We start from the raw sequence: 22640 nt of genomic DNA on the forward strand, positions 1-22640 counted from the left end.
GGCATTTGGCAAAAATGGGAAACAAAAGTGTGTCGATGTATCCAAAATTTGGAAGGGCAAAAATTTGTGCATGTAAGAGTTGTAAGGTGTCAAAAATGGGGATTGTGGTATTGTCCCAAACAAATGGAACAATCAAAAGGCAAGTATCGGCGGCAAAATTTTGGGCAAAATTGTTATGTGCAATGGCAAAGCGATGGAGACTTTTAGCTTGGGAAAGTATGGTTGGCGTGAGCCAAGTATGGGTATCCTCAAGTGTCGAAGAATCCAATGCAAATGCCATAGGTGAAATGAGAAATCCGAAGAAGAGCAACTTTTTGTGTGACATGTGGCACAAGATGCATAAGGTGTCTCTCACATGTATGACATGGTCCTTGAGAATCTCGGAGTGTATGATGATATCATCAAGACATACAACAACCATTGTGCCAACAAGAGGTGTCAAGATATGTTGCATAAGAAGCAAGAGAGGTGACGAGGAGTTGGACCAAACCGGAAACTCGACAAGGCAAGTCGGAAACACATGAGGGTGAAGGTTTGTGGGAACATACTCTTTGGTGTGATCCCCACGGGTTAGGTCCTTGTTGGGGTAGCTCTCAATTGCGCGTTTCGTGAGCTCATGCTCCGTAGCGGTGGAAGTTGTCGTGCGGGTACCTATACACACAATAGAGAGAACAAAAAGCGTGTGTGCATGGTAGAGGAACACATCATCCATCATGATGTTCCATGTCTTGTGCACATCACCATTAGTGTCAATCAAGATAGTATGAAATGCATGGCGATAGTGCAAATGGCAAGAAGGTGCATTCATGGCATGTGGCAACTCATGATCATCAAAAATGGAGAAGGCTATGGGGGCCATCTCGTTGACAATGAAATAAGCATTCTTGCATACCAAGCATAAGAAAGAGCAATTGTTCGCAATCTTGGATGCAAGGATCATGGAATAGTGTAAACATGTGGGGCAAAGCATGCGGAAGCTAATGTCATCCTTGTCATTATCATTGCAAGCAATACATGGTAAAGAGCAAGTGGTCGACATATTGCTAGCAATGGTGGAAAAATTGAAGCTCTCATAGCATGGCATGTTCATGGTATCACAAGCAAGCACTTTCACATGATCAACAATGTTATCAAGCAAAGCATCACATGGAAAAGTGAAAGTAGCATGTGAATAAGCAAATGGATCATCGAGATCATGCATGCACTCATAAGTCATCATGTCCACTAGTGGGATCATGGCATCATCAACACCTATGTTGTTACCTTTGTAGGCCGACTCATTTGAGGTAGGTGTTGTGGAAGTAGGAGGATCCATGTGGTCGACATGTCCATCTTGGAGCAAGCATGGTGAGATATCATCATCTTCATGCACCATGTACATCTTCTCCATGAGTGGGAACTCGTCCTCCGTGGAACCTAGTGCAACATAAGAAGACACAAGCAAGGGAGAGGTTAATGTGTTAGCAAATGCGATGTCCTCCATGGACCTATCATCTACCTCTCTCAACTCACTTTGTGTATCACTCATGTCCTCCAAATGGAAGCACTCAAACTCACATATGGGGTGGAAGTCACTCAACTCACTATCACTCTCACTCAAGTGGGCTAAGTGGCTCTCATCCTCACATGGGATTGGTACCAACTCATCATTGAAGCATAGGGGAGTAGGCTCGACTTTCTCATCTCCATGCGCCTCCTTGGTTGAAGGGAAAATCCCATGCTCAACCATCTCAACTCCATGCGCCTCCGTAGGTGAAGGGAGAATCCCATGCTCACCATGCTCAACTCCCTCGCCTCCTAAGTCGTCCTCAAGTGGTGGCATCTTGGAGACTTGTGTATTGAGCTTGTCGAAGTAGAGCTTCTTGGCGCTTGGCGTTGTGCATTGCCATGCCATGTGACCCTTGGCCTTGCACACCTCACATAGGAGATTGGGACATTCCCGTGGAGGGTGGCCTTGTTGCTTGCACTTGTAGCATCGGAGTCCATAGGCATGTGACGAGGTAGGGGCCATTGTGGTGGTGGCACAAGAGGTCGAAGTCGCCTCATGAGGAAGGTATGCGCGATGTGCACTTGCCGTCCTTGGAGTGGTAGACACCCTATCATGGTGTTTGTCGCCTTCATGTAGAGGCTCTCGTAGTCGTGCTTCATCACCATGTCTTGATGAATGTCGTCGAAGATCATGTGTGGACGGATGTCGATGTAGACCATGAGGTGGTGGTGGTCGACGACGATCATGAGATGGTGTGAGTCGATGACGGTCCGTGCCATGCCTAGATGATGGCTCATGCGACTTGGCATGTTGCTTGCGGCGCCTTGTGGAGCTTGGAGAAGAGTGTCGATGACGCTCATGATGGGGGCGCTCTTGATGCTCCATATGGTGTACTTGAAGTCGACGATCTTGTGCATAAGCACTCTCATGGTGGCGCCTTGTGGAGCTCGTAGACGAGTGTCGATGACGATCATGACGAGGACGCTCTTGATGTTCCATATGATGAACTTGAGGTCGACGATCTTGTGCATAAGCACTCTCATGGTGGCGCCTTGTGGAGCTCGTAGACGAGTGTCGATGACGATCATGACGAGGACGTTCTTGATGATCCACATGATGGTGCCATCGTTGAGGTCCTCTATCTTCATATGTAGCTCCATTGGCCAAGTGGGTGACTAGGTGAGGCTCCGCCGTGGTGTCGATGTCGTAGGCGTGGCGTTGCTCCACCATGTCGTCGATGTCGTACTCGTGGTGTTGCTCCGCCATGTCCTCGATGTCGTAGTCGTGGCGCTGCTCCACCATGTCGTCCATGCTTGACGAGCCATTGTCGATGTAGAGCTCATCGAAGTCGTCCTCAAAGTGGTGCTCCACCATGTCGTCCATGTCGATGATGCTTGGGGAGCCATGGTCGTTGTCGAGCTCCTCGATGTCGGAGATGTTGGTGATGCTTGGGGAGCCATAGTCGGAGTAGAGCTCCACATGTTCCTCCACATCCGCGGTGCTTGAAGAGGAACACTCCTCGAAGTGCTCCGTGTACTCCTCCGTATCTTTATCTTCGCTATCCATGTTAGCACGGTGGTATCTATATGGTGTATGTTAGTGGAAGGAGACTACCTCGCACGCTTACCAAGGTAAGATAGTATTGAGGCAATCCACCAAGCCGAAAGCAAGATCAAGTGTATCGGGAACACACGCAAAACCACACGCAAAAGCTAGCAAATATGGTGTTAGGCGAGTGTTGTGGAAAGCCAAAAGACTAATCCAAGATCGAGTATGTTGTTAAAAGTGGGTAAGGTCCAAAAATCAAATGTCCAAATGGTGATCACGGAAACACGGAAAAGATATGGAACACACACACGAGATGAACGGGGTTAGTGCGACCAAAAAGTGAGCGGAAAAGTGTATGTATAAGTGCTCGGTGTCGCACTAACACAAGGAGAGCCAAAGCTTTGGTTGCAAAGGAAGAGACAACTAGATTCACACGCGGCCTCTCTTCTCTTATCTCTCTTTGCTTAAAAGCTTGAACTCTTTTGTGTATGGTGGCACTTGGACACTTTTGTATGTATGGGCGTATGGATGTATGGATGTATGGTGCTATGGATGTATGGTGCTACTCGCACTCTTTTTGTGTTTTTGGGGCTTTTTCACGCACTATGTTAGCGTTAGCCTCGCTTTTGCTATCTTGCCACACGAGTGTTTGCTTGGATGCTTTACTCAACACGACACACACACCTCACAATGCGGGGCCACGTGCAATGTCTCGCAACACTTGATAAGCAATGCTCGATAGGATAGATCGCAAAGGAAGAGGGGCTACAAGGTGGGGAGGGGACAAGTTATACCTAGATGAAAATGTTAGGCGGTGTCGTAGTTGCGCCGGAGTCCGGGGTGCCGAAGGTGTCGCCGCGGTGTTGATGTAGACGCGGAAGCTTGTTGGACAAACCTTGCACTCCGAAACGGAAACCGAGCAAATAAGTCAATGCCCGAAAATTTGGGGCAAAAAGTTAGTCAGAATGGAGCGAAACTGAAACAGGAAGTGCAGCAGCACTATTGGAGGCCGGCACTGCCGGTTGGAATTGGGCGGCACTGCCGGGGTGGGGTCAGCGGCACTGCCGGGATGCTGTTACCGGCACTGCCGGGATGCTCCTATGCGTGGACGAGCTGGACAGGGAGCAGAGATCGAGCGGGAGTAGAGGCGCGGCCGTGCCTGATGCTGTGGCTTGGGCGAGCTGGTGATGGGCCAGGGGCGGGGCGCAGCGTGGTGGAGCTGGGAGCGGCCAGACGGCGGCGTGCTGTGGGGATTGGCGACCGGCAGCTTGGATCAGCGGGGCCGGTTGGGTGTGAGGCGCGCGCGCGTGTAAGGCAGCGAGAGGCGGGCGGGGCACTGCTTGGTGGCTCGTGTGGGCTGGCGGCGCAGGCGGGGAATCGTGGTGGCCAGGCGGCAAGCTGAGCGGCGAGTGGAAGAAGAAAGAGGGCCGCGGCGGCAGTGCCGTTCTAGGCCGGCCGGCAGTTCCGGGTAGGCCGGCAGTGCCGGTAAGACGGGGCCGGCAGTGCCGGTCGTGCACGAACAGGACGAACTGGACGAACACGGGGCGGAAAATTGAGCAGAAAATCGTCGATTCGCGGAGAAATAGAAGGAATTTGACAGTGAAATTTGGTGGAGATGTAGATCTACCATAGGAACATCAAATCCATGGATCAAAACCACTAAAAACGCAACAAAATCACAGATCGGTCAAGAGGCAAATTAGGGCTATTTTTGGGGATTTTTGGGGAAAATTTTTAGAGACGAAATTGGATGGGTGGGGGGTCAAATCCGCGGAAACCAAAGGCTGCTGATACCATATGATGAGGTCTAGGACCCCTTTTGTGGCCCGATCTTGCGGTTGACCCGAAATCCAAGGAGGGAGAGAGGGAGAACGCGAAGAACACGAGGAACACCAAGAACACGAAGAACGCACGCACGCACACCAACCCGATACAACCGATACTTACCCCCGTGGCTCGATGGACCACGCCAATAGAATCAACCCGGGAGAGACGCGCGGTAGAATCCCGGAGTGAGAGATTGGTGTTGGAGAAGAAGAGATTGGTGAGGGAGAGAGAGTAGCTTGTACTAGAATCTCACTCAACAATATCCAAATCAACAACAAGGGTTGCCTTGATTACGAGAGGATGCTAACCCTAGGGAGACAAAGCTCAAAGTCATGTTTAAGCTATCATCTTGTCTAACCCTAATTGGGGGAGAGGGATGAGCTATATATAGGCCCGGATCCGTCCAGGGGTAAAAGGGGCATTACAATAAAGTAGTTATGAGCATAGATGATAAATGGACGGCTGAGATGAAGTTGACTTCGATGGGGCCGGCAGTGCAGGCGTGCTCGGGGCGGCAGTGCCGGTGGGGCCGGCAGTGCCGGTCTTGCTCGGGCGGCAGTGCCGGCCATGGCGGCAGTGCCGGCCAGTTGGGGGCGGCAGTGCCGGCCTGTGCTGTGGCCGGCGGCTGGAGCACTTCTCCTCCTTCTCTTTGGTCTTCCCTTCTTCTTCTTCTTCTTCTTCTTCCTTGCACCATGATGAATGGCTCCTCTTCCCTTCCCTCGCTTCCTTGCACCATGGGTGTTCCTCCTCTCCGGTCCTCGATGACTCTTGTACCTAATGACATATAACATGCCGACATGAGGTAGCATTCCATTCAAGGTATCTACGAGGTCGAGTATCGAGAGGAAGGAGTTCACCTTGACGCGTGTAGCGTGGGTTAGGGTTGAAGGTCCACTTGGGGGACTCTTTGGCCATGGTGTAGCGTCGACGATAGGCGGGGTTGCACTTGGCGGTCTTGAGGCGGAGGTGTCCGAAAGCCACCCCGCATCAGTCTTCCTTGTTGTTCAAAACTCAATACTAGATGTTATCTAGAGTCTAGAGAAACCAAATATGCAAACCAAATTAACATGCTCTAAGTGTTTCTTCATTAATGGGTGCAAAGTATATGATGCAAGAGCTTAAACATGAGCACAACAATTGCCAAGTATCAAATTATCCAAGACATTATAGCAATTTACTACATGTATCATTTTCCAATTCCAACCATATAACAATTTAACGAAGAAGAAACTTCGCCATGAATACTATGAGTAGAGCCTAAGGACATATTTGTCCATATGCTACAGCGGAGCGTGTCTCTCTCCCATAAAGTGAATGCTAGGATCCATTTTATTCAAACAAAACAAAAAACAAAAACAAGCCGACGCTCCAAGCAAAGTACATAAGATGTGGCCGAATAAAAATGTAGTTTCGGGGGAGGAACTCGATAATGTTGTCGATGAAGAAGGGGATGCCTTGGGCATCCCCAAGCTTAGACGCTTGAGTCTTCTTAGAATATGCAGGGGTGAACCACCGGGGCATCCCCAAGCTTAGAGCTTTCACTCTCCTTGATCATATTGCATCATACTCCTCTCTTGATCCTTGAAAACTTCCTCCACACCAAACTCGAAACAACTCATTAGAGGGTTGGTGCATAATAAAAATTCACATGTTCAGAGGTGACACAATCATTCTTAACACTTCTGGACATTGCATAAAGCTACTGGACATTAATGGATCAAAGAAATTCATCCAACATAGCAAAAGAGGCAATGCGAAATAAAAGACAGAATCTGTCAAAACAGAACAGATCCGTAAAGATGGATTTTATTAGGCCACCGGACTTGCTCAAACGAAAATGCTCAAATTGAATGAAAGTTGCGTACATATCTGAGGATCATGCTCGTAAATTGGCGTAATTTTCTGAGCTACCTACAGGGAGATAGATCCAGATTCGTGACAGCAAAGAAATCTGGAACTGCGCAGTAATCCAAATCTAGTACTTACTTTTCTATCAAAGACTTTACTTGGCACAACAAAACATAAAACTAAGATAAGGAGAGGTTGCTACAGTAGTAAACAACTTCCAAGACTCAAATATAAAACAAAAATACTGTAGTAAAAACATGGGTTGTCTCCCATAAGCGCTTTTCTTTAACGCCTTTCAGCTAGGCGCGAAAGTGTATCTCAAGTAACATCAAGAGACGAAGCATCAACATCATAATTTGTTCTAATGATAGAATCATAAGGTAACTTCATTCTCTTTCTAGGGAAGTGTTCCATACCTTTCTTGAAAGGAAATTGATATTTAATATTACCTTCCTTCATATCAATAGTAGCACCAACGGTTCGAAGAAAATGTTTTCCCAATATAATGGGGCAAGATGCATTGCATTCAATATCCAAGACAACAAAATCAACGGGGACAAGGTTATTGTTAACCATAATATGAACATTATCAACTTTCCCCAAAGGTTTCTTTTTAGCATTATCAGCGAGATTAACATCCAGATAACAATTTTTTAATGGTGGCAAGTCAAGCATATCATAGACTTTTTTAGGCATAACAGAAATACTTGCACCAAGATCACATAAAGCATTACAATCGAAATCTTTGACTCTCATTTTAATGATGGGCTCCCAACCATCCTCTAGCTTTCTAGGAATAGAAGTTTCAAGTTTTAGTTTCTCTTCTCTAGCTTTTATGAGAGCATTTGTAATATGTTTTGTGAAAGCCAAATTTATAGCGCTAGCATTGGGACTCTTAGCAAGTTTTTGTAAGAACTTTATAACTTCAGAGATGTGGCAATCATCAAAATCTAAATCATTACAATCTAAAGCAATGGGATTATCATCCCCAAGGTTGGAAAAAATTTCAGCAGTTTTATCACAAGCAGTTTCAGCAGTTTTAGCAGTTTCAGGTAATTTTGCGTGCTTTGCACTAGGAGTAGAAGCATTGCCAACACCAATTATTTTACCATTGATAGTAGGAGGTGCAGCAACATGTGAATCATTAGCATTGCTAGTGGTGGTAATAGTCCAAACTTTAGCTACATTTTCCTTTTTAGCTAGTTTTTCATTTTCTTCTCTATCCCACCTAGCACGCAGTTCAGCCATTAATCTTATATTCTCATTAATTCTAACTTGGATGGCATTTGCTGTAGTAACAATTTTATTTTCAATATCATCGGGTTTAGCAGCCATTTTATTAATTAAAGAAGATTGTGACGCGAGACATGTATGAGATTCGGTCTTCGACATTTGCAAGTTTAGTTTGCAACCCGTAAATCTCCATATTCAAATTTTCAAGTTGATTTCCTATTTTCTTCAACAAGGTAGATTGCTCATTCATAGTTTTAGTAAACAATTTATTTTGCTCATACTCGTGATTGCATAAAGCTCTTGGTAGACCTTTCAATTTCTAACATCTTTTCCTCATTAGGTGAAACATATCTACCATAAGAATTACCATTAGCGAGGATGTGGTCTAGAATTTTGAGCAACCAATGAAGCTAACGGAACATTATTAGGATCAACATTAGTCCTACCATTAACAAGCATAGACATAATAGCATCAATCTTATCACTCAAGGAAGAGGTTTCTTCAACGGAATTTACCTTCTTACCTTGTGGAGCTCTTTCCGTGTGCCATTCGGAGTAATTAACCATCATATTATCAAGAAGCTTTGTTGCTTCACCAAGAGTGATGGACATAAAGGTACCTCCAGCAGCTGAATCCAATAAATTCCGCGAAGAAAAATTTAGTCCCGCATAGAAGGTTTGGATGATCATCCAAGTAGTCGATCCATGAGTTGGGCAATTTTTAACCGGAGATTTCATTCTTTCCCAAGCTTGAGCAACATGTTCATTATCCAATTGTTTAAAATTCATTATGCTACTCCTCAAAGATATAATTTTAGCAGGGGGATAATATCTACCAATAAAAGCATCCTTGCATTTAGTCCAGGAATCAATACTATTCTTAGGCGAGAGATAGCAACCAATCTTTAGCTCTTCCTCTTAATGAGAAAGGGAACAATCTTAATTTTATAATGTCACCATCTACATCTTTATATTTTTGCATTTCACATAGTTCAACAAAATTATTGAGATGGGCAGCAGCATCATCGAACTAACACCGTGAAAATTGCTCTCGCATAACAAGATTAAGTAAAGCGAGGTTTAATTTCAAAGAATTCTGCTGTAGTAGCAGGTGGAGCAATAGGTGTGCATAAGAAATCATTATTATTTGTGCTAGTGAAGTCACACAACTTAGTATTTTCAGGGTTGGCCATTTTAGCAATAGTAAATAAAGCGAACTAGATAAAGTAAATGCAAGTAACTAATTTTTTTGTATTTTTGATATAGCAAACAAGACAGTAAATAAAGTAAAGCTAGCAACTAATTTTTTTGTGTTTTGATATAATGCAGCAAACAAAGTAGTAAATAAAATAAAGCAAGACAAAAACAAAGTAAAGAGATTGAGAAGTGGAGACTCCCCTTGCAGCGTGTCTTGATCTCCCCGGCAACGGCGCCAGAAATTTACTTGCTGGCGCGGAGTTGGCGTGTGAGTTAGAAATCTTTATGGAGTAACTTTTCTTCAGATCCCCGGCAACGGCGCCAGAAATTTGCTTGATGCGTGTAGTTGACACGTCCGTTGGGAACCCCAAGAGGAAGGTGTGATGCGCACATCGGCAAGTTTCCCTCAGTTAGAAACCAAGGTTTAATCGAACCAGTAGGAGTCAAGAAGCACGTTGAAGGTTGATGGCGGCGGGATGTAGTGCGGCGCAACACCGGAGATTCCGGCGCCAACGTGGAACCTGCACAACACAATCAAAGTACTTTGCCCCAACGAAACAGGTGAGGTTGTCAATCTCACCGGCTTGCTGTAACAAAGGATTAACCGTATTGTGTGGAAGATGATTGTTTGCAGAGAAAACGGTAAAAAAAAGTATTGCGAGCAGATTTGTATTTCAGTATTAAAGAATGGACCGGGGTCCACAGTTCACTAGAGGTGTCTCTCCCATAAGATAAAAGCATGTTGGGTGAACAAATTACGGTCGGGCAATTGACAAATAGAGAGGGCATAACAATGCACATACATGACATGATAAGTATAGTGAGATTAAATTGGGCATTACGACAAAGTACATAGACCGCCATCCAACCGCATCTATGCCTAAAAAGTCCACCTTCGAGTTATCATCCGAACCCCCTCCGGTATTAAGTTGCAAAGCAACGAGACAATTGCATTAAGTATGGTGCGTAATGTAATCAACAACTACATCCTCGGACATAGCGCCAATGTTTTATCCCTAGTGGCAACGAGCACAACACAACCTTAGAACTTTTCATCATCGTCCCAGTGTCAATGCGAGCATGAACCCACTATCGAGCATAAGTACTCCCTCTTGGAGTTAAAAGTAAAAACTTGGCCGAGCCTCTACTAGTAACGGAGAGCATGCAAGATCATAAACAACACATATGTAATAACTTGATAATTAACATGACATGGTATTCTCTATCCATCGGATCCCGACAAACACAACGTATAGAATTACGGATAGATGATCTTGATCATGTTAGGCAGCTCACAAGATCCAACAATGAAGCACAATGAGGAGAAGACAACCATCTAGCTACTTGCTATGGATCCATAGTCCAGGGGTGAACTACTCACTCATCACTCCGGAGGCGACCATGGCGGTGTAGAGTCCTCCGGGAGATGAATCCCCTCTCCGGCGAGGTGCCGGAGGAGATCTCCTGAATCCCCGAGATGGGATCGGCGGCGGCGTCTCAGTAAGGTTTTCCGTATCATGGTTTTTCGCCTCAGGGGTTTCGCGACGGAGGCTTTAAGTAGGCGGCAGGGCAGAGTCGGGGGCCAGACGAGGGGGCCACACCATAGGGCGGCGCGGGCCCCCCTTGGGCCGCGCCGCCTTGTGGTGTCGCCACCTCGTGGCCCCACTTCGTGTGTTCTCCGGTCTTCTGGAAGCTCCGTGGAAAAATAGGCCCCTGGGTCTTTGTTTCGTCCAATTCCGAGAATATTTCGTTACTAGGATTTCTGAAACCAAAAACAGCAGAAAACGAGAAGCGGCACTTCGGCATCTTGTTAATAGGTTAGTTCCAGAAAATGCACGAATATGACATAAAGTGTGCATAAAACATGTAGGTATCATCAATAATATGGCATAGAACATAAGAAATTATCGATACGTCGGAGACGTATCAGGTTTGCGACATGGCTTCACTGAAGTTTGATCTACCGTAGCTAGACTACACCACACGGTTCTCTCAGTGGAAACTTAAGATGAGGGCAATCCTTTTCCAAAATTCTGATCTGGATGATGTCCTCGATGGATTTGGAGGGAAACATGCATTGACATCGACAAATAAGGAAACGTGTAAGATCTTGGTGGTGTTAATAACGTGCTTACTATCAGTGATGATTAATCAATAAAAGTGTGGCCTTTCTTTCTAAAGAATACGTTTGATGCGTTTGATGCTTTTAGAAAGTGAAAAGTTATGGTAGAAAGGCAAACTTAAAAGAAGGTTAAATTTCTTTGTAACACACATGGAATTTTGTTTTAGTTCTTTTAATGATTATTGCTGCGAGGAAGGAATTGCTAGACACCACACCATCCCATACACTCCTTAACAGAATAGTGTGGCAGAGAGGATGAACATAACCATCATCTCCAAGTCCACAAGGCTTGTTGTGTGATGTCCAATGTTGTTATGGACAAACGCTTTTGGTCTGAAGCAGCCTCCACCGCCCGCTACTTGATAAACATCTCTCCTTGCATTCCGCTTGATAGGAAAACACCCATTGAGGTATGGTCTAGTTCACCTATTGATTATTCATAGTTGAGAGTTTTTGGTTGCACTCCTTATGCGCACTTTGATAATGGAAAGTTAGAGACTAGAGCTATTACGTGTGTGTTCGTTGATTATGGTTTAGGACTTAAGCCATTTAAGTTATGGATTCCTGAATTTGAAAGGTCTTGATGAGCAGGAGTAGGAATGTTGTTTTAATGAGATTGTTAGGTATCACGATAGTCCATCTACAGATGTTTCTGATACTTTTGATCTTTCTTATGTTTATGATGATGATCAATAGAAGAATATCATGTAGGTGGGGATGATACGTCTCCAATGTATCTATAATTTCTTATGTTCCATGCTAGTTTTATGACAATACCTACATGTTTTATTCATACTTTATATCGTTTTGATGCATTTTCCGGCACTAACCTATTAACGAGATGCCGAAGAGCCGATTCTTGTTTTCTCGCTTGTTTTTGGTTTCGAAATCCTAGAAAGGAAATATTCTCGGAATCGGACGAAATCAACGCCCAATATCTTATTTATCCCGGAAGCTTCCAGAGCACCGAAGAGGGGCCAGAGGGGAGCCAGGGGGCCCCACCCCACAAGGCGGCGCGACCAAAGGGGGGGGCGCCCCCTATGGTCTGGCTGCCCTAGGACTCCTCCGAGGCTGCCCTTCCGCCTATTTAAAGCCTCCGCCGCGAAAACCCTAAAAGAATAAGCCATGATACGAGAAAAGTTCCAGAGCCGCCGCCATCGCGAAGCCAAGATTCGGGGGACAGAAATCTTTGTTCCGGCACGCCGCCGGGACGGGGAAGTGCCCCCGGAAGGCATCTCCATCGACACCACCGCCATCTTTATCAACGCTGATGTCTCCTATGATGAGGAGGGAGTAGTTCTCCCCCGAGGCTAAGGGCTGTACCGTAGCTATGTGGTTCATCTCTCTCTCTCTCATGTGATCTTTATGTGATCATGAGCTTTGTGATCTAGTTGAATATCATCTATGTGCTACTCTAGTGATGTTATTAAAGTATTCTATTCCTCCTCCATGATGTAATGTTGATAGTGTGTGCATCATGTAGTACTTGGCATAGGTTATGATTGTAATCTCTTGTAGATTATGAAGTTAACTATTACTATGATAGTATTGATGCGATTTATTCCCCCTTTCATAACCTGACGGTGACAGTGTGCATGCTATGTTAGTACTCGGTATAATTGCAATGGTCTATTATGCACTCTAAGGTTACTTAAATATGAACACCGAATGTTGTGGAGCTTGTTAACTCCGGCTTGAGGGAGCTCTTGTAGCCCTACACAATGAATGGTGTTTGTCATCCAACAAGAGAGTGTAGAGAAAGTAGTATTTGTTTATTCAATTATGTGATCAATGTTGAGAGTGTCCACTAGTGAAGTATGATCCCTAGGCCTTGTTTCCAAGCACTGAAACTCCGTTTATTTACTGTTCTGTTGCATGTTTACTCGCTGTCATCTTTATTTCAGATTGCTATTACCACTCATATTCATCCATATCACTTGCATCTCACTATCTCTTCGCCAAACTAGTGCACCTATACATCTGACAAGTGTATTGGGTGTGTTGGGGACATAAGAGACTTCTTGTATCGTAATTGCAGGGTTGCTTGAGAGGGATATCTTTGTCTTCTACCTCCCTGAGTTCGAAAAACCTTGGGTGATTCACTTAAGGGAAACTTGCCGTCTGTTCTACAAACCACTGCTGCTCTTGGAGGCCCAACACTGTCTACGGGAATAGAAGCGTGCGTAGAAATCAAGCTATTTTCACGGCGTCGTTGCCGGGGAGGTAAGGTAAAAGGTATTCACATCCTCCGACTACTAAGCTATTTCTTAGCATTGTTGCCGGTGTGTGAGTGCTCGAAGCTATTTCCTTTAGATCCTGCAATTGCATCTTTTTGTTTCTTGTTCACTAGTTAGGCATAATGGAAAATAACAGTGAGCTTTTTATTCTATTTCCTGAGTTAAGACATAAATTGTGTGATGCGAAAATTAAAAAACCTATGGAACCTTATTTGCATGCTAGTAGCAATGTTATTAGTATGAACACCATTGTTGATAATGCTATGGAAGAATTTAAGCTTGGGAAAGCTGGTTTTGATGAGCATGATATTTTTAGTCCCCCAAGCATGGAGGAGAAAATTTACTTTGATGATACTTTACCTCCTAAATATGATGATTACAATGATGACTATGATATTTTCAGTCCACCTACTATTGAGGAGAAAATTAATTATGATTACAATATGCCTCCTATATATGATGATTATGGTGATGAGAATAATAATGATAGCTACTTTGTTGAATTTGCTCCCACTACAATTAATAAGAATGGCTATGCTTATGTTGGGAGTAGTAATTATTTTATGCATGAGAATCATGATAAGAATGCTTTATGTGATATTTATATTGTTGAGTTTGTTCATGATGCTACTGGAAATTATTATGAGAGAGGAAAATATGGTTGTAGAAATTTTCATGTTACTAAAACACCTCTCTATATGCTGAAATTTTTGAAGTTACACTTGTTTTGTCTTCCTATGCTATTCACTTTGTTCTTCATTGACTTGTTTATTTACAAGATTCCTTTTCATAGGAAGTGGGTTAGGCTTAAATTTGTTTCGTACTTGCTTTTTGATGCTCTCTTTGCTTCAACTCTCATCCTTATGCGAGTGCATCATTAAATTTAGTGAGCCCATCTTAATGGCTATAAAGAAAAGCGCTTATGGGAGACAACCCATTATTTTACTTCTGCACTTTTGTTTTATATTTGAGTCTTGGAAGTTGTTACTACTATCTTTATTTTATTGCATTGTTGTGTGATACGTCTCCAACGTATCTATAATTTCTGATGTTCCATGCTAGTTTTATGACAATACCTACATGTTTTGCTCGCACTTTATAATGACTAGCACAAAACCCGTGCTTTGCTACGGCAACACAATTTGCTAAAATTGAATTTAGTTATGTGTAATCATTATGAGCCCCATTTAATAATATTCAGTTGCTTTCAAAAATCGATGGGTTCTCTCTTGGAATACACCGTTCACCGCTCTGGCTCTGGACATGGGGAAAATAATCTCCACTTCAAACATTATGATACTTCCTAATAAGTAATGACATAAAAATAATATAATCTATGAAATATCTCTTGTGTCTTCTTCCTCGTTTGTCTCTCTCTCTCTAGCAACCACTATATATGCACACCTCATACTTGCTTTCTTTGTGTATTTCTCCTATTCAAATATGGTTTTCCTAGTTGAATACCATGCCTTGCTATAATATTTTTTTTGTCATCACATATGTCTGAGAAATAAATATTCTTCATATATAAATCATAGAGCCATGTATTAATAATTAATCAAATATGTAGATGCCAAATGTTGCATAACAACAACACTCAACTTTGAAGAAAATGAGCTGAAAACCAATCTTGTCTGATAACAATTAAGGCCAAATTTGGTGCAATGGATTAAACTTTGAGAAAACAAACTAAAGAAAATTGTATAAACAAACAACTTTTTTTTGAGATAATAAACAAACAACTTCATATATGATAATGGGATAGCAGTGCTAAAGAATTCCATTTTTTCGTTAAGAATATATTTTCTCATATTCAACACATATGTACTATACGGCAATGCAATAAATTCACTTGCAAAATGATTGTGTGGGCTACTACGTTCACCTTGTAGAATCAAAAAGGAAATTATTTGCTAGCTGGTCAACTTCCTTTCGACAAGTAGCAGTCCAATAAAGTGCCATTATTTTTCTCTGTGTGGAATCTTCGTCTTCAAGTACACTATTACTATTGTCACCATCTTCGCTGATACATTTGGACATCCTCTATGAACATTCCAACTTGATCCAAAAGTGTTTTCACCTGACAATGAATGCCATGTAGACATTTTCATCTTGTTGTTAAATGGCTGCAGCAATCTTGAGAGATTTTTGACACTGATTGTGATTAGCTATTAAAGCGTCCATGTCAACATTCACTACTACACCTAGAGCCGAACAAATTTATCCAATCTGGAGAAGCTTTTCATTGAATCTGACACTTCATACATACAACATTCCTATAGTACGTTGCTTTCATCTGGTAATGGATTCAGAATCCCGACCATAGTGGTTGCTTCGGTTCCCCTAGGAAGCTGGACACCACAGTTGCATGCTGCAGCAGAAGCCTACCGTACTACACCAGGAAGCTCCGGCAATATGGCTCCAGATGATAGGCTATCAAGGCAGTGTAAATAGGCGACGACACATCTGCTGCGTGGAGGATTCGCCCGGGATTTTTTTTTCCAGCTGATTGGAGGGTGCGCGCGTGGGATCTGGGGCGCCACTGGAGCAAATGCATCCCTTGATGCACTGGAGGATTTGGGGGCGGCCGGCGGCCGGGAGTGCCTTGGATTCGGAAGGGCCTGTCTTGGATTCGGAAGGGGCTGTCCTGGGGGCGCTGCTGTGGGAAGTGCCAACGGAGCAGAGTAGCGGCAGTGGCGGCGTGCGATGTAACAGCTGTGGACATGGCATGGGACGACGTTTGGCGGCGGCTTGGCCTCCTGGAAGACGTAGCAGAGAAGAGAGGATGGCTGGTGGCCTTCGAGGGAGTTACGATTGCGGGATCCATGGGTTATCAGCGCGGCGGCGGCAGAACAGGCGGGCCAATTATGGAGGCTGGAGCGTTCAGCGATTAACAATCTGTGTCGATCCTGGTCTACCCGTTCGAGGCAAGGGACGTACCACGGTTGCATTGGAAACTTATTAGTACAGACTAGTAAAACTGCCCGTGCGTTGCACTGGGACCTACAAATTGAGACGATATGATGGCACTGCAAAAACACACAAAACGACTATGTTTCTTCTTTACCTCCTCGCACGTCCTAGATGATGCTCTTCTTTACTTTTTACCTTGCATTGCATACAACTATGTAACCTCACAAATGCCATTATATTATACCTCATATGCGTCGGAAAACCCGGCTGTCCACTATCACCTTGATGGCCCAGAAGGCGGCAAGGTGTGGCAGCTTCGGTGATTCACTGACTTGAATTTACACGTTCTTTTGCACCATCATCCAATGGAAGAACATTGGATATTCCGATATCAGCTCCACCACTCTTGGTGTTTACAGTCGCTGCAATATGACGTTCTTTTTTATGTGCATCACCGAACTACAAAATATATTGGTCTCCAGCGGCTTTTGTCTTAGAAAAAAAATTACACGGAAGAGAAGAGTCTGCTGGGGACATCTCACCTTTAGCCCATGCCCAGCTAAAATTAACATAACCGTACCTAGCTGCTACTGCTAGTCTGCTATTAAGTAATTAAGATAAGCACTCTATTCTACTCTCTCCCGTACTGTGTTTCTAGTCGAACTTTTCCCCAAATCGGCTGAGGCGCTCAACTACTGGGAGTAAGGCCGCGGCGACGAAGAGCAGCGCGAGGAGAAGCGCGCCTAGGCGGCCGACGCCAGCGACGTGGAGGCCGCGGACGGCGGAAGTAATTTCTGGTCGGATCTCCATCTCTCTAGCGATTTCTCCTCCATACTCTTCGCTTTTGGTTCGGCGGACGAGTGGCTGCGTCATGCGTCCTCGCCGTGGAGGACCACTGGGATCGAGGGAGAGCGCAAGTCCACAAGCACTACACGCGGAAGGCCAGGCCAGGGGCTGTGCCTGACTTCCTCGCCGCTGAGGGCCGGGTCACGGGCCGTCTCGTGTCCATCGACGCCGCTAGCACATCATCCTCCCTAACCGCGACGCCGCTAGCACACATCCTCCCTAACCGCGCTTGGGCCTCTCCATGGAGGGCGCCTCGCTGACGCATCGGCAGCGGAGATCGAGGGGAAACCATGAGGAGTGCAGATCTGACCAGCGAGGGATCCGGCTTTCGCGACGCAGCTTCCGCCGGAGGTGCTTTCGGAACTTGGGATTATGCAACGGCGTGGGGATTTGTGGTGCGGCTCCAATGAAGTTAGTACGGAGTAGAACTTTGTAAATCCGTGGAGAAGATAGAATCGTGATCGGAGTGGAAGAGACCTCGGCGGCGAGAGAAAGATAAACGAAACGTTTTCTTTTAACTGAGCGGTGGCAGTTCCTGTAATTTGGACGAAAATTGGGGGCAATAAAAAACGGACGAACAAGAAGCCTTATTTTCTTTATTATTAGGTATAGATTTTATGCGTTTCCCGGAAGTAACCTATTAACAAGATGCCGAAGTGGTAGTTCCTGTTTTCTGCTGTTTTTGGTTCCAGAAAGGCTGTTCGGGCAATATTCTCGGAATTCGATGAAACGAAGACCAAACATCATAATTCACCGAGACGGACCAGGACACCGAAGGAGAGTCGGAGGAGGCCCGGGGACCCTGCACCATAGGCCGGCGCGGCCGGAGGGGCGCGCCGCCCTATGGGGTGGGCCCCCCAGGCGCCTCCTTGCGCCGCCTCTTCGCCTATAAGACCCCTCGCGACCTAAAACTTCGATACTAATTGACGAAACTCCAGAAAGACTCCAGGGGTGCCGCCACCATCGTGAAACTCCAATTCGGGGGACAGAATCTCTCTTCCGCACGCCGCCGGACGGGAAGTGCCCCCGGAAGCCATCTCCATCGACGACACCGCCTCCATCATGCTCCGTGAGTAGTTCCCCCATGGACTACGGGTTCTAGCTGTAGCTAGTTGGTACTCTCTCCCCCATGTACTTCAATACAATGATCTCATGAGCCGCCTTACATGATTGAGATTCATCTGATGTAATCGGTGTTGTGTACGTTGGGATCCGATGGATTGTTACTATAAAGTCTATGAAGTTTTTGTTGCTGCAATCTTGTTGTGTTTAATGCTTGTCACTAGGGCCCGAGTGGCATGATCTTAGATTTAAGCTCTATACTTATTGCTTAGATTGTAACTACAAGTTGTTTGCACATGTCTATGTCCGGAACCCGTGGCCCCAGAGTGACAGCAACTGGCACTACAAGAAAAGTTCTGATAGACAACGTCTCAAAATCGTCCGCTAAGGGGTATTTTTCGTCGCCTATGGGCCTAACCCGACGATATGGGTTATGTTCTCGAAACTGCGTCAGGCAAAGTCCTACGACGATTTTTTCGGTCCATCGCGCTTGGGCGCCCTTCCGCCACGGAAAATCGGACCGTTGCAGAAGTGTTTCCGGGAGCCCGTTGACTGCTGACGTCATGCAAACTGACACGTGGCAGACGCCGTTAACTGGTAGTTAACGGCGTTAACCGCTGAAACCCCGTGGTAGATGGTAGGCCCACACGAGGCCTGCCACGTCTTAAGCGGGCCGGCTGATACGTCCAAAACGTATCTACTTTCCCGAACACTTTTGCTATTGTTTTGCCTCTAATTTGTGTATTTTGGATACAACTAACACGGACAAACGCTGTTTTCAGCAGAACCGTTTCGGTGTCTCGTTTTTGTGCGGAAATCCAACTTTCGGGAAAAACCTCGGAATTTATGCGAAGGCCCTATTTTCCCGAATACCGACGGAGCCGAAGGACAAATCAAGTGGAGGCCCGAGGGCCCCACACCATAAGGCGGCGCGGCCTAGGGGGACCGCGCGGCCCTATGGTGTGGCCCCTCGCCGGCCTCCGACGCCCTCCTTCGGACTACATATTGCCTTCGACCTAAAAACGCACGGGGAGAAGTCGAAGTCGCCAGAAACCCTCCAGAACACCGCCACATCGCGAAACTCCGTCTCGGGAGCCAAAAGTCTCCGTTCTGGCACTCCGCCGGGACGGGGAATTGGAGGAGATCATCGCCATCATCACCACCGACGCCTCTCCATCGACCAGCCATGTTTCCCCCATCCATGTGTGAGTAATTCCCCGCCGTAGGCTGAAGGGGATGGTAGGGATTGGATGAGATTGGTCATGTAATAGTCATAAGATTGTTAGGGCATAGTGCCTAGTATCCGTAGATGTTACTTTTATGATATTGTTGCAACTTGTTATGCTTAATGCTTGTCACTAGGGCCCGAGTGCCATGATCTCAGATCTCGAACATGTTATTGATTCATGAAGATATTCGTTGTTTATGATCTTACCTGCAAGTTGTATACACATGTCGCTGTCCGGAACCAATGGCCCCGAAGTGACGAAATCGGGACAACCGGAGGGGATGGTAGTGATGTGAGGATCACATGTGTTCACGGAGTGTTAATGCTTTGCTCCGGTACTCTATTAAAAGGAGTACCTTAATATCCAAGTAGTTTCCCTAGAGGCCCGGCTGCCACCGGCCGGTAGGACAAAAGATGTTGTGCAAGTTTCTCATTGCGAGCACGTACGACTATATATGGAACACATGCCTATTGATTGATTAGTACTTGGATACCGTTTTATTATTATCCGCAATTGCCCTCGCTTTGACTCGTTACATGAGTTTCTCTCATCCATGCAACGCCCGTTAATCCGTCCCTGTGCCTACGTATTTTAATCCCGCTGTTTACGATAATCACTACTCGCTGTCTTTGTTACTCGTCGTTGTTATTTCGCTATCGCTATCGCTATAAAACCGTTACTATCGATAAACTCTTGCGAGCAAGTCCGTTTCCAGTGCAACTGAATTGACAACTCCGTCGTTAAGGCTTTCAAGTATTCTTTGTCTCCCTTGTGTCGAATCAATAAATTGGGTTTTACTTCCCGCGAAGACCATTGCGATCCCCTATACTTGTGGGTCATCAAGACTATTTTCCGGCGCCGTTGCCGGGAGCATAGCTTTATTTGGAAGTTCACTTGGATTGATATTGTTCGCTGCAAATTCTCCATCATGGGTAAACCTCGCGATACTAAGGTCGCCATATTACCATCCACTACAAGAAAAGGTACAACTCGAGTACCTCTGCTCGCTCTTGATTCGCCATCCGTGATAAGTAAACTTGTTTCACCACCACAAGCTTCAAATGCTGGTACTTCTGCTGAATCTGAAAATTCTTATAATATTGATGATGCTTCCGCTGTGCTTGATGATAGTGGTTCATTGGGATCCTTTCTAGATGCTATGATTGCTAGGTCTAGACAAATTGAAAATACTGAAACTCCTGATGCTACTACACCTGTTAATTCACCTGAACTTGATTATTCTAGTGATGATCCTGATGAAGATTATGTGGAGCTTAATGATGATCATATTAAAAAATGCAATGCTACTACTGATGCAAGAAAAATTTAAAAGTTGCTTGCAGAACATGCTGTTAGATATAAACTGTCTCCTTATCCTAAATTTGCCACATCTCCTATAAACATTAATGACGAGGGAATACCTCGGCAATGCCTACGTATTGTAGACTAGGGTTTTCGGGAAGAGCGACGATGGAGATTCCGGGAACGAGATTAGGCACACGACGTACCCAGCTTCGGGTCCCCTCGGTGGAGGATCCCTACGTGCTGCTAGCAATCCACTATGTGATGATATGTATGTTTACAGGGTGCCGCCATAGGCGGGGCTATGTTGTCTATCTGGTGTCCCCCTTATTTCGGGTGCCCTGGCTAGCTTTATATATGCAACCAGCCTAGGGTTTTACAAGAGTCCTAGTCGACTACTTCTTCGGGTTGCCTTGTTGAGCCTTCTCCATATTTGGTCATCTCCATATTGGGCCGAGCCAGGTATACTAATAATGGGTACCCGAAGGGTATGCCCATGTCAGTAGCCCCCGAGTTTATAGGAAAGTCGAAGACTTGCGTAGAAACTCCAAGCATAACCATCTTCGAAGTCGATGAAATACAAGTCGAGGTCCATGTCGTAGATCATGTGTAGCGTAGATGATGTCGACGATTCTTGAAATTATCGGGTGCGCGGCAGCGCTCCCGATGGGAGTAGCCCCCGAGTCTATGGGCAAGTGCTTGCACTTGGGCATAGACTCAAGTTGTACTACTCGATGAAGAACTTAACTATATTTCTGGAGGACTTGATGAAATCCATGGGCTCCCGATGGGAGTAGGCTCCACTCGAATCGTAGAATCGAGTTGAGTCTACAAAGCTTGATTGTCGTAGATGCTATCGAACTTATTTTTCTATCGGGCGCGCGGCCAGCGCTCCCGATGGGAGTAGCCCCCGAGGCTACAGCCAAGTGTTTGCACTTGGGTGTAGGCTCAACTTGCTTTTAATTGACACCACAATTTTTCCTCTTTCTTGTATCTTATCGGGAGGGTGAACAATACTCTCGATAAGAGTAGCCCCCGAGCCTATGGGCAGGTGCTTGCACCTAGGCATAAGCTCAAGTTGTACTACTCGATAAAGAACTTGACTATATTTCTGGGCGTAGCCCCTCTTTTTATCGACTCCAGGCCGTTGCTATTTTTATTTGACATCCATATCTATATTGTACAGGGATAATGGTAATTGGGGCTAGTTCATCCGACGGATCGGTACTAGTTAACTCGCTCTAGTGGCAATCCGCAAAAACCTACTTCAAGATCACGTCCCCGGACATGATCTCGGGATACCGGTGTAAACTTCGACAGGTGCCGCTTAAGGTCTTACCATTCTGTCGAGTCCCAGTCATGTTTATCGGGTACCTAACGCGTCCGTTAGGATTTTTCTTCGTATCTGTTGATACGGATAAAAGTAGCAGAGCGCAGACTTTGGCGATGCCACGCCCAGCAGAACGGATCTGGGGTCTTACCTTCGCAAATTTGCGGCATTCAGAAATTGATCGCAACTTTGGCGTTCTGAGAATATATTGTCGAGTGCCTTGTTCGGCTGATGCAATGACCCATTTTGCGGGTTCTTCTATATTTTTCTCTTGGGCTTGATGAGACAGCCGAATATATTGGTTCTTCTATATTGTCGGGTTCATCACCGATGCTCTTGCTCGGAACAATATGACGAGTCAATGAACCCGAAGATTTGTCCATCCTTTTTTTTTGGGTTCCTCCTTGATGAAAATTTCGTCGAGTTCCTTCTTCAGGAAAATTTCTTCGGGTCCTCT

This window comes from Lolium rigidum, chromosome 5 (genome assembly GCF_022539505.1).
Source record: "Lolium rigidum isolate FL_2022 chromosome 5, APGP_CSIRO_Lrig_0.1, whole genome shotgun sequence".
In the NCBI taxonomy this organism is placed as follows: Eukaryota; Viridiplantae; Streptophyta; class Magnoliopsida; order Poales; family Poaceae; genus Lolium; species Lolium rigidum.